This window comes from Gracilinanus agilis, chromosome 1 (assembly GCF_016433145.1).
Source record: "Gracilinanus agilis isolate LMUSP501 chromosome 1, AgileGrace, whole genome shotgun sequence".
Taxonomy (NCBI): domain Eukaryota; kingdom Metazoa; phylum Chordata; class Mammalia; order Didelphimorphia; family Didelphidae; genus Gracilinanus; species Gracilinanus agilis.
Genome location: NC_058130.1, coordinates 706,456,731 through 706,470,841, shown reverse-complemented (window position 1 = coordinate 706,470,841; position 14,111 = coordinate 706,456,731). Strand labels below are relative to the sequence as shown.

The 14,111-nt window shown below is 35.7% G+C and overlaps 1 pseudogene; it reads left to right on the top strand.

Moving 5' to 3' along the window:
• Positions 1–97, top strand: part of LOC123232027 — a 3,819-nt pseudogene extending 3,722 nt beyond the window's left edge.
• The last annotated feature ends 14,014 nt before the right edge of the window (positions 98–14,111 follow it).

The window sequence follows — 14,111 nt, the reverse complement described above, 5'->3', positions numbered from 1 at the left end:
CTTTGGGGTATATTTTGGAAGTTTGCCAGAATCTGTGAATGAAAGAGTCCTTATGTAGTGCTGTATATTAATGGCTTTCAGCATCTTGTTCATCTAGTAGCTGTAAAATGTCAGAATTTAATTGCTGTCAGATTTCTATAGATAAAGGACTTGCCTACAGAAAACAATGGGAAGAATGATTATTGATCCTTTTAGCTGTGTACCTTGACTGAAAGACTCCTGGCTGCTATTCTCAATTATATGTGTTAATGGACCACGGTTGTTCTCTATAAATATCCAAGATGCAACTGTTAATACCAGAATAGAATGATATCTACATAATGATCTGCCTTATTTACAGATTTGCCACTACAATAGCATTCTGTAAATGGTATTCTTTGGCTCTACGGGAAGTATTTCTATTGCAAGCAATAGAAAGCAAACTTGGTAAACGATTGCTCAAATTCCTTTCTATGTGACATGAGGAGATAAAAGTCGTATCCTTATATAAGAACATATTTCTATAATACATTTTTTTAATTTGAGAAAAATGGTTGAATATTTTGCAAATGTTCACAAAAATTGCATTTGTGTCTAATAATGCTTTAAACATGTTTTCCTTGGCCAACTCAATTTGTACTATTTTATCTGCAGCTTACTATATTTTCCAATCTTATGAAGTCAGTCTATGTAGCACATAGGCAGGAAAATTGTTAAGATTATATAGGCAAGTATGTATTGTATGAAAAAAATATTGTTTTCCAATCCATTATAAAGGATATGAATTCTTACAGATTTTCTCAGTTAAAAAAAAAAACTATCAGGAAAGTTTACTAAGATACTTCTCCTTGACATTTGGATCTATATATGTCTTAAGCATTTATTCAAAAACCTGCAACTCAAGAAGAAACATTTGAAAGATGAGGTGAACTGATTAGAACAATTGTGAAATAATGATTCTTATGTTTCATTGATTTGGACCACAAGTCTTGAATAACAAAATATTTGTTTTCATTGCCAGAAATTCAAACTGGGGGTGGGGTGGGGTGGAGATTTTTTTTAAACCTTGGAAATAGATCAATTGACCCATATAAATGGGTTTTTTTTTGACAACTTGGTCTGGTGTCTTTTGGTTATCTAAAGATATGTAACTGGTATATTGTAAGTACTGAGCTCTACCAAATCCATTAATTTAATGTTCTCTCTTCTTAAAAAAATATTCAATACAAATTGCTCCAAGCTTGAACAAAAGAATAATTTCAGTAACTTTCAGAACAAAGTAAATCATAAAAGGGCAATTTTTGCGTTCTCTGAGTGCAGTTACTTTTTTGGGTCTTCAAGGAGAAGGCATAAAGGGAAATTCTCATGATTAGATGTACTTAAAATTTCTTTATTTCAACTGAAATTCAGTCAGTTTCAAAATGGAGTTCAAAACTTATGAGATATTTAATTATTTTAATTGGGTTTCTTGTGTTGTCAGATTATAGACTAATTTTATAAAACTTTTGCTCAGATGATGATATGAGCATATGTATATATGGATTCTTTTGGCATTTATTATCTTCCACTGTTTAAAACCTCAGTTGCTCAGTTATTTGGTCCAGATCTGTACTGTGTATTCAAAGGGATCCATGCTTTTTATAGAAATAACAAATTTCAAATCTGAGAAGGGCCTTACTTAAAAAGCACTTAAAGAACTTCATTTCTTATTTTGACTTAAAAGTTGGTGAGAATTGTATGAGAATACTTCTAAATTAAAAATTGTCCTCCTCTTCATCTCTCTTTTCAGAAAAGCTTCTTAAAAAGTGAAAAAACATGTCCTTTTTTTCTTGGATATATCCAGAAACAGTCTGAAATTTTATTATTCACATTCATAATTTACATATCATATCTTTACATACTGGTTTATCCAATTCACTTTAAACCTTAAATCAGTTCACAGTATAAATTTCACACATCATTTGTGTTTACATGAAATTATATTCTAACAAATTGCATTTAAACACATGTTTACACCTAAACAATGAAATCATTCTTGTCCAAGGTACATATTTTGGTAACAATTGGTTACAACAACTGTTTACAAATTCAGAAATCCTTTTTGCAATATTCCAAACTCTTAATGCCTGTTCCATTCCACATTTATAGATTAACAAATTTAAAACTTCCTCTACATGCTCATAAGGTTTCCACCTGTTGCTTTAACAGTACATACATTAAAATAATACCTTTACATTTTCATTTGAAAATCCAAATTTAGATCTTAAAGAAGTTTCTCCATATTGCATTACAACTTCTTGTTTGTCAGTCATTAAGGGTTGCTTGTGCTCATCTGCCATTGCCAGCCCCTCAGTTTTGAATCATCCATGACTGGATGTAGCACTGTCCCCCAAACTTCCATGTCATTGCCTGGAAACAAGAATAATTATTGAGCATGCTACTTGGAGGGAGGTGAGGAACAGAAAGGACCCTGTTGCCTATTTATTACTTTATATAGCAATTACTGAAATCAATAGGAGTCACAACTATGAGTGAAAATGACCAAGAGTGGGAAGAAAGAAAGGGTGTTAGTTAAGAAGAGAAAATCTGACAGATCTTCAGAACAGAGACAACAATCTTGACTACAGCTTTGACCTTATAGGTCCCACACATTCTTACATCTTCTCTATATTCCAGTGAAACTGGATTATCTGTTGCTCTCTGAACCCAATGTTGCATCTCCCATTACCAAGACTTCACTCAAAATCCATTGGTGAATTAGCACATGGTATAGATACTGAAAATGTAGAGATTATTAATAATGAAGAAGAAGGAGAAGAAGAGATTGTGTAAATTTGAGATCTCCAGTCAATTAGAGTCTGCAGTCAGAAAGTTTAGTAAGGAGAGGACTATTCCAGAGGAAGAGGACTTCTGATGGAAGAGGACATGGATGAAGAGGATTCAGGATTCAGGATTTATGGACTTTGTATTAAGGCTGATGAACTTATGAATTGAACTGATAAAACTTCATTTTCAAGGATTTTCTTAAAGAAGAGGATTAATCATGGACAATTTGGATTAAGTGGTTTAGAAGTATTTTGGGTAATGTAAATAGTATCATTGCATACTCATATGCATCCAACATTGCACATAAAACTATCAAGAACTTTGATGGAGAACAGAAGAGGAAAAATGGAGAGAAGAGAAAATTTCCTTGAGGAATGGAACATCATGAGGAGAAAGGAGATCTGAAGGAAATCTGGAGTTTTGGTAGCTATCATACATCCATCAGTAACATATGGCAACACAATATAGCAAAGAAACAACATAACAAATCAGATACATAAGACACAAACATGTTAGGATACATCATGCTCCTTATGGAATGAAACAATGTATAAATACTAACAAAATTAGAATTAGCTATAGGATAAGTAAGTAGTAACAAAGGATTATTAGTTATTAACAAAAAATAGCTAGTTATTTAGGTAGATATAGACTAATATACTGATACCTTAGGGATAGTTTAGAATAGTTTGGTGAAATATAGTATTAGATTAGATTAAAGGATAAGATAAGGTTCTAATGTACATTAAAGTACAGATACAACAAACATAACAAAACTGCATTAAATGAAGAACATATAACATACTACAGATCACATGTCACAAAATAATGTAAATAGTTGTGTAAATAGTATGTGTATATTGTAAATTGTATTATAGTGTAAGTATTATATATATGTAAAGGGTGGAATATGTATATGTGATGGATATATATTATGTGTACATATATGTATATCATACATGTGTATATTGTGTATAGTTTATATGTATCATGTGTATATATGTGTATAAATGTAAATTCTATGAATACTTTGATATAATTGAGTTGCAAACATTTAAATGTAATTTGCATAAGTGAGTCTGATGTTTTGTTTTAATTTTTATGTAAAGACTTATGCAATGTTGTGTTAAAATGTATTTTCCAAAATTGTTTTCATTTATTAGTTAGTAGAATATTTCTGTATTAGAATAGGAGTTGTGTTTGATGTTTGTTTTGACTTTTGTGATATTTCATTTTTGCTGTTGATTTTGATATTTTTGTTGGAAAGTTTGCATTATTACTTGTTGCTTTGTGCTTTCAACTATGTAACTGTTCAATGTATTTATCCCTTTACCTTTCCTTGTTAAAATCCCTAGTGTAGGGTAGAGTAGGATAGTGTTAGATAGAATAGAGTTAGTGTAGGTTGTTTGTTATTTTGGGTTAGAATTTTAGTTTAGTTTGTAGTGCACAAATACCAAAATATTTTGTGGAACACTATTTTGGCTTTGTGCAAAGGGGGGGAATGGTTGTGAGGAAGATTATTATTTAGTTATTATGTAGGAGACTTAGAAGGAAGGGCTGGAGAATTCCACATGGAATGGAGAAGCAGGAAGTGGCTTGCTCTCTCTCTGAGAAGGACTCCATGATGGTTGGGACAAGCAGTAACTGACCCTGGGAGACCTCAGAGCTAGTGGAGCTGTACCCTGATTCCCTGCTCTGCCCCCAAATTGCTATGGAGCCAGTAATAGAGTTTGTTAAGAAAATATCTTAGCCAAGGTTGAATGATTTACTATACTTGTTGAATTTGTAACAAGTATACAATTCTTTTAAACATCATAGCAAGTGATTATAATAATGGGCTTGTTTGCTATTGTCTTTAAATGTGTTGTTGGAAATTATGGTACTTTATTTGAATGTGCATTATGAATCTGCTATTTTATGAAAACCATTTACACTCACAATTCATGCAAAAGCTTAATAGGAAATGGATCTCATTCTTAGGTGAAAAACCTTTCAGTATTTCTAAGCTATATATTTTTTGATTTTTAAAACATTCTTTTATTTTTCTTCCTTTTTTTATGCTTGAGAGCATAGTATTTTTTCCCTGAATTTTTAAATTTTCTTATTGCTTTTCCTTTTAATTTTTTAATAGAGCAATTGATTTTTTCCTTTTTCTCAATTTTGTACTTAAAGTACATATAATCAATGTTAATCCTTTTTTTATTTTGCAGTGATATAAATTTAATGTAAATATATTTGCTATAATATTAATGCATACCCAAAAAGCCTTAGACTATGGTAACCTGCCAATTATTGATAAATATTATGGGACTGTGATTAATGTCTCTCTGTCTGATTCCAGAAGAAGTGCTAAAAAGAGCCACAAGGTCATGGAGACTAAGAATCTGTAAAGTGCCTAGGAGCAAAAGGTCATGCAGACCATGGATTGAGGAAGTTCTATGCCAATACTGAAGGGCTTGAAACTAGTGTTTGAGTTTTGGGGTTGTAGCTTTTCTAACATTTTAGAGGCCAGACTTCCCCTTAACTTGAATTCCTAGTAAAGCATCTAAGATTGGCTATCATTATGCCTTATTCCCTGAGAAGGTGCAGAAAAAAATCAGACCAGGGAAAGACATTCCTTTGCACACATATTTAGTCCTGTTATTTTTCTTATATATAGAATGGCAACTTTCTGTAGTCCTGGCTCCTAAATGGGTAATTACAAACTGCTTAATTCACTTTAATTGGGCCTTGATTCAAGGACCTGTTATAAGTTTATTTTCCTTAAATTTTTGCACATTTTACATTTCATTCACAAGTTAATTTTTCCTCTTTTATTTGGATTTTATTCTTTTTTATTTCTTTTGCCAATTGATTTCATACAACCACATGACTCAGCCATGTATCCTTAGCTGACCTGGGGTACCTTCTTCAGGGAAGAATGTGTTATTTGGAATTTCCCGGGGGGGGTGTAAGTTTTATAATAATATGTCTGTATTATAATCTATAATGTAAAATTTTAACTCTTTTAGGAGTAATTTCGGTGGGGAATGTATAATTCTCAGAAGGAAATGTATGTTTTATAATCTATAATGTAAAGTTTAAATTCTTTTGAGAGTAATTTCAGGATAAGAAATTTGCCATCTCCCCAGAATCCAGACAACAAACCTGTTTGGAGAAGGCACCATGAAGATGCCTGAAGAGCCTTCACTGGATCATGAAGATGCAAATTGAACTTTGGGGTGCAGTTGATTGAACTATGGGGAGTTGAATGAGTTGAATGCATTTGTTTTTGAATGAACACTCTTATGCCAATAGGGGACTGCTCCAATTGGCTTTTAGTCAAAGTGGCTAGTTTTTTATCCTCTTTTCTTTTATCCCCAAATTCCTGTAATTTAGAAGTTGACTATGTTTACAAGATCCACCAAGAAAGACTAGTCTTTTTCGCTGGATCTCAGGGGGGAAATGTGCTATTTGGAATTTTGGGGGTTCATTTGAGCCTTACAATATTTAGATATATGACAAACTTCCTGTGGACGTTTAGGGGACTTTGAAACTACATTTCCCATGATTCAATGGGTTTCTGGTTTTACATGATGACGTGAGCCAACGTAAAGCATAGCTTAAATAGAGAGGACTTGATTGGGACGATCTCTTTGGTACATGGGAGCCAGGTGGGAGAAGGTATGGCGGGGAATTTGAATTAGATCTTAGCAGGTCAAGGTCATTTTATATTTTACCAACATGGCCTTAATTAAAATATTAATACTTCTTCTAATATCCATTTGTATTTATTATAAAAATAACAGTTGTCAGCAGAGAATTTAGGGCTGTATAGGTAGATTTGGGAATCATTGACAAAGAGATGTTAATTGAATCCATATGAACTGATATGATCATAAAATGAAATAGTAAAGAGGAAGAAAAGAAGGCCAAGGGCCCAAAACATAATCTTGTGGGATGGTTAATGGGTATGGCTTGGATGAAGATCCAGCAATGGAGACTGAGAAGGAGCAATATGAAAGGGATAAGGAAAACCAAGGGAGACTACTGTCCTGTGATAAGTAGATTAAGTCTACACTGCCCATCTTTAGATTTAATCACCAAAGGTGAGAGCACCTTCCAATTCTGGGAGGTCCTAACCCACGTGTGCTAGAGTGAGTAACGAATCAGAATCAATGGTCCGCCCCCTACGCTTTCTATGAGAAAGCATCTATTGTGATTGGATACGCAGGCTAGGGGAAGTGGTGTATACGTGACCCCTATAAAAGAGGGAGTTGAGTGAGTGAGGCTGTGGCCGGTTTGGTGAAGGGGACCTGAAGGAGCTTTGCTGGTTCGTGACTGAGACTATTCCATGTGGTGAGTTTAAAGACTGAATCTTCCTGAACTTCTATTAAGAACTTCTTTTTATAGACTCTGTGAATGAAGTTTGCTCCATTCACCTCCGGGCCTCAGGTCCTTTAACCCTCAGCTGAGGGTTAAGATCTACCTGGACTAATCAGTGGGATAGATTTTTATTTCCATATTTCCTCTCTCTCTTCTCATGTAAATAAATTCCCATAAAAGTCAATTTTGATTTGAGATTATTCTTAATTGAGGATTGATAATAGTTCAATCCTCTAGCAACCATCTTTAATATATTGAACCCATAAAACCCCTTTTTCACCCTTACACTGACAATGTATAAAGGAATAAGTATGAAGGAGAAAAGTGTGCAAAGGCTGCAGAGAAGTAAAGAAGGATGCGGATTGAAGAAGAATTAGCTTTTTTAATTGATAGAGCATTAGTAACTTTAGAGAAAGCAATTTCCATTGAATCATAAACTTTGAAGCCAGTCTGTAGAACTAGGAAGGAATGAAAAGAAAAAAGAAGAATTTTTTATAAATGACCTCAAGGATTTTAGTCAAAAAGGAAGGAAAGATATGGAACAACTAGAAATAGTTATGGGCAGAAAAAACTGAGGACTTTTTGAGGATAAGGGAAGCATTAGTATGTATGAAGAATATAAAGAGACAGCCAGTAGACAGGGAAAGATTGAAAATAGGTGAAAGAATGGCAATAAGAAAGGATAGTTTGCAGGACCAGACAGGATGGAATAGGATCATTTGTACAGGAAGAGGGGTTAGCCTTGTCAAGGAGAGAAGGTCACTTTATTTTAAAAGATAAGGATTAAGGAGGAGATAGCAAAAGTCAGAAGAGTGAATTGCTAAGAAAGGGAACTAAATGGGAAGAAAAGATGGAGAGTGCTCTCTTCAAAATCTCTGTTCTGTATACTTCCAGCCCAGTCATACACAGGTCCCTTGCCTTTGTAAAACTTTCTCTTACTCCCAACCTTCCTACTGTGATAATTTGATTAAGTCCACACTGCCCATCTTTAGATTTAATCACAAAAGGTGAAAGCACCTCCAATTCTGGGAGGTCCTAACCCACGTGTGCTAGAGTGAGTGACAAATCAGAATTGATTGACCTGCCCCCTAGGTGTTCTATGAGAAGCGTCTATTGTGATTGGACACACAAATTAGGAGGGAGGCACAGGAAGTGACGTATAAGTGACCCTTTAAAAGGAGAAGGTCCTCAGTCAGCTAGGAGCTTCTGGTAAAGAGGACAGCTGATGAAGCTCTTCCGGTCCGTGAAGGAGTGTTGAGACCTTGGTGAGACTACTTTAAATATCTTCTTTTGAATTCCACATGGTGAGTTTAAAGACTGAATCTTCCTGAACTTCTCTTAAGAAACTTCTTTTAATAGACTGTGAATGAATTTTTGCTTCATTCACCTCCAGGCCTCTTACCTACTGAGTTAGATTTTCATTTCCTTATTTCCTCTCTCTTCTTAATTGTAAATAAACTTCCATAAAAGTCAAATTTGACTTGAGATTATTCTTAATTAAGGATTGATAATAGTTCAATCCTCTGGCAACCATCTTTTAATATATTGAACCCCAAAAAAACCTTTTCCCCCCTTACACTACTGAGCTTATTATTATGTGTCTCCTCTTTTTTTCATTTGTTGCCACTCTGATACCATCTTCAACTCAGCAGAAGTGTTCCTTGACTTATCCATCACTGGCTGGCTGCAAAGATAGCATCATCTGTCATTCAGACCTCATTAAATGCAGAACTTACCTGAAATTATCTTGATAGCTCTAGGGAATGGTTAGGTACTCCGATGTTTCCTATGATTCCAGAAGAATATATGAAATATAATGGGAATAAACGTTATAAATATCAGCCAAACTTCTCCGAATATATTTTGCCAATCATTCCAAAATGATGTATCATCAAAAAGAAGCCCTGTTAATGAGAAAAGATCTATGAATTTGTGTTGAAGGAAAACAGCATGTCACCTCTCAAGCTCTCATGGGGAAGGACTTGAACTGTCAGTTTCTGACACCATGGTGACACTGGACACTTAGCTTTCTCCAAATGGGATATGGCTATTGCTTATGCACCAAAATCTATTATAGTTAATTCAGACTTAGAAGAGTCTCAGGTCTCTATACTTTAGTTAAGGACAAAGAAGTCAGGAGAGACATAAGATTACATAGGAATCTGCACTTGGTTGTTCAAGCTATGTGGAGACAAAGAGACTTGGCCAATTTTAAAAGAGTATGAGGCAAAATTCAGGATATGGGCTACAAAAAAATGTGGCACACTCAGGGTTCAGAGCACACTGAGAAGGATGGTTGCATATGCATTGAAGGAAACAAAGGGGTCAGGGCATTGTAGACATTGGGGCTCACTGAGGGTTCAGGACAGGATATGTACTGAGGGGTACACAAGAGAGAAATGATTAAGTTTTGGGATAAGGCAGCAAAAAGAGTTCAGTTCTATACTGAGCAAGGATGAATAAGGACTGGATGGCCTAAGGGACAATTAGGTTCTAGGCTACTTAAGGCCTGTATGATTGGAGCTTTATTATCATCCCATAATTCCATTATATTGCTGCTTGTTGCTTATTTCTTACCTCCGCATCTGAGCCTCATCCACAAGTAAAAAATAGACATTTTCATCACTAGTGTAGAAGTCAGAGATATAATCCCACTCATCTCACCCAACAAGAGTCTTGACCTGTGAAAACATACTGAAAGAGACACCTAGTCCTGAGAGGATGACTGTGATCTTTACTTCTCTTCTGCTCCCTTCCCATAAAAGGGATGAAGTACAATTTTGGATGCTCACGGGGATACAGGATCCTGAGCAGCTGGAATATATCTAGGATAATAGATGAAACATGGTCCCTGTAATACTCAAAACTTATCTTCATATATGAGTAGACTGCTCACCTTTTCATTGTGCCCTATGGAATTTCCATTTCTTAATAAAGACTCTTAAAATTCTTTTTAAAATGTTAAAATTAATTTAAAATCCCTTTTTTGCCTCTTGCTCCTTAGTTTATACACAAAATTATTTTCATTCAAGATATTTTCTCAATCCTTCCATCTTCAGGCATTCAGTGAGACCTAATACCTTCAGGGATACTTCATCCCTTGGAGGTCTGTTCCAGTGGAGCTTGTATTTAATCTCATGTTTCCCCACACTCTGATCTTTGGGGGGAATCTATTCACAATAATATTCACTCCCTTTGCCCCTTTCAGAAACTCCTTCTATTGCTATCACTTAGTAATCCTTTCTTCCTTTGAGACTCATTCAATCTAAGTAAATAATACAATTAGTTGATAGTTTTCTATAGACCACCAGGTCATTCATCATCCTTTCTTAAAGAGTTCAACACCTGGCTTAGAGAATGTTTTTCTTCTTCAACACTTGTCTTATAAATGTTAATGTCAATTAGTAATATGCCTTCAAATCTACTAGATTCTCAAGTTCTTAATCTCCTCTGCTTCCATGACTTAATCCTCCACTCCAATTCAGTCACACAAAGGTCACATGGGTTACACTCTTGACTTTAGCATTGCCCCCAATTTTACACACATGTCATTTTCCCATTTGACTTATTCCTTCTAAACATGACCTTTATCTTCATCATGAAGTATAATTTTTCCGCCTCTTAATACTTTTTCCAGACTAACACTGCTGACATGACTTCCTCTACTTTCCTCTACTCTAGATATTGACTCTATAGTTAACTAGTTAAATGTTAAACTATTGTCTTACCCACAAATCTGACACACTTTCAAACTCCCCTGCTCCTCTCCAGAATAATTATCATTCTACCAGTGACTCAGATTCAAGACAGTGGTGTAATTCTTGACCCCTCATTCTCTTTCATCCCATATATGTAATCAGTTGTCATATCTTAATTCTACCTCCAACCTATCTCTTACGTTAGTCTCCTTCTCTGCTCACATGATCACATTCTAACACAGGCCTTTCTCAATTGTTGTTTGCCTTATTGCAATAGCCTCTCAATTGGCCTCTTTACATTAAGAGTTTCCTCTTTCTAATTCATCTTCCACTCAGCTGCCAAAATATTTTTGCTGCAGAAATAGGTTCAAACATGTTTCTCTTCTGCACAATAAATTCCAGTAACTCCCTATTCTCTCTAGGGTCAAATATAAACTTTCTTGTTTGGCATTAAATCCCTTTACAACTTATCCCCAGCTTTAGAGTCATATTATACATGACTTCCCATCACAGACTCTAAGCTACATTCTATATTTACATTCTGGCTGTCCTACCCAGTTCATTTTCCAACTCAATATCATTGTATAGGTTGTTAACTTTATCCTACAGTGACTTCTCACCTAGACTTTACATTTTAAAATCAAGTTTCCATAAAACATCAGCTCATTTGCCACCTTTCATATACCATCCATCCAGATGACATCTAACAGATGCTGGATCTTCTCTCCTTAGTTACTAAGCATTTATATGTTTGTTTTTGGTTTCTCTATGCATTTTGTTTCCCCTGATAGAATTTAATCTTCTCAAGGCTAAAGACTTTTTTCTTTTGTCTTTGTATCCCCAGGCCCTAGTACAAAGTCTGTTACACAGTAACCTAATGAATGCTTCTCATTTCTTGATTGAATCATTCAAGTAGGCTAGGCAAAATCAAGTTCCCAAGAGTCTGAGTCCTAAAATTCTTATCCTCTCCCTAACCAGTGTAAAGTTGAAAAGACTTTGTACACCTTTTAAAACTATATTACCCAAACTCCCTTTCAACATACCCATAATTCCTTAAGCCTTTTCCTATTGGTTGTGGGTTTCGTGGGCTGTTTTTGATATGGTTGTTGTGGGCGTGGTGACGAGGCTTTTTGGAGAGGAGGCAGCTTGGATAGGGTGAGTTGGGACTCTTTCCCTGCACTTTAAATAAAATCCTTATAAATATCATACTTTAGAGGCACTGAATATTAATTTTTAAAACTTACAGTTGGTGACTTAATGAAGGGATTTTCGGACTGCCTGTGAAAATAGTTCCCAGCTGCACCCTCCCCCACTTCCCCATTTTTTTTAAAAACCTTTGTTGAGCAGCTGCCTCCCATTTTTTCCCACTATCTGTGCATTTTCCCTCCCAGGCGTCCTTCACATGCCTTCCCCTCCTGTACTGGGTCCTCAGACTGCTGCAGCCTCCAGGCACCTTCCAAGCACTTTTCCTGCCCCTTGACTGCCTGGCCAGGTGGGGTTTTAAAGCCTCGGGTTGCTTTCAGCCCCAAGCCACAGCCAGTGCCAGACTTAAGCTGCTTTATTTACTATTGAGGTTTCCTGCCACTACTCGACCTTTGTGAGACCACCCAGCTGGCCTGCCTACTACTCCTGTGACTGGTAAGCTTTAAAGCCCCTAGCCCCTGCGCAAGAAAGAGCCTTTTAACCTTGCAGAAACCCCTAACCTCTTCTGGCCTTTTTGCCTTGGTGTGGGGAGGTTCTGACCTTTTTTCATCCACCCCAGCCTGCTTTCTAGCTTCCCTGCCCGACTGGGGTTTAAAAAAGCAAGGTAACTGCTTCAACTCCCAGTTTCTGACTGTGAAGGCTTTAGAGAAAATCTGCCCTGTTTTGTAGCCATATCCTCCATTTTGGATTGTGGCAAACATAGTCACTCCCCCTTGCTTGCCACCCTTACCCTTCTCTGCTGTAGTGTGACTACTTAGCCACCAGAGGTCAATAGAGAGCAAAAAAATATTTTTTTTCTCCCTTTTTTCTGTTTCTTCCCCCTTCTTCCTGCTGAGCTATAGTGGGTTTTTTCCCCCTTCTGCCAAAAAAGGGCAACAACATCAAATAAGTATATAAATAAATAAAGGCATTAATTTTTTTTAATTAAAAAAACCAACAAATTAATAATATTAAATAAAAATAATTTTTTAATTATATATATAATTATAAACTATATACATAAACAAATTATAATATTTAATATAAATGAATAAATTATAATTAATTTTTAAAAACAATTTAATTAAAAATAATAATATACAATACCCTTTAGCTTGCCCCTACCCCCAAATTAAATAAATAAACAAATCAATATATACATTAACACCTTATTCTATTTTCCACTTCCCTTCAATCTTCCCTTTTGATCACAATGCTTAGCAGTATAAATGCTACTCTACAAGAAACCCTTGCAGTTTTTGCCCAATTAGGAACTTATAGAGTTCTAGACTACTCCCTTGTTTCTATGTGGCTTGTAGTTTCCTTTTTTCTCTGGGTTGTATGGTCACAACAAAATAGAATGCGAGCCAACATACAAGTTCAATTGAACCAGATAATGCATCACTTACAAGCTCAAACGACAGAAGAGAATTCTCCCCAAAACAGGCCTGATTTTTGCAAACCTGTTTCCTCTAACATAGGAATACCAGGTCCCTCTACTATATCTCAGATGCAGAAACTCCTCTCTCGCACTCTAAACCAATTTGCTCATACTCTGCAACTCCTGGCTAACATGGCCTACCCACCATCAGTAAATGATTCCTGTGCAGCCATTTTTTCCTTAAGGGAAGTATCCACAATAGCACCCGATGGGGATGTGGTCACATTGAAACAACATAAGCCTTTCACAAGCCAGGATATAAAAGATTTCAAAGAAAATTGTCCATCTTTCGCAGAAGAGCCCTTAACAGTAATAAAAAAATTTGATGATATTTTCTATGATTATGACCCCTCTTATAAAGATGTAGAAAAATTGCTCCAGGCTTTCCTAACAGAACGGGAGAGGACTAAAATTATCTCCCATGCTAACAAAGCCTGAGGACGCAATGCAGTACACTGGCCATCTGAAGATCCTAACTGGTAGTATAATGACCTCAAAGACTACTCAGACTTACATCTTGCTAGGGGTGCCCTTCTAAGAGCAATGCGAGCATGTGCTGAGAAACCTCAGGCCTGGACCAAATTTAAAAGCATTACACAATCTGATGATGAGACACCCTC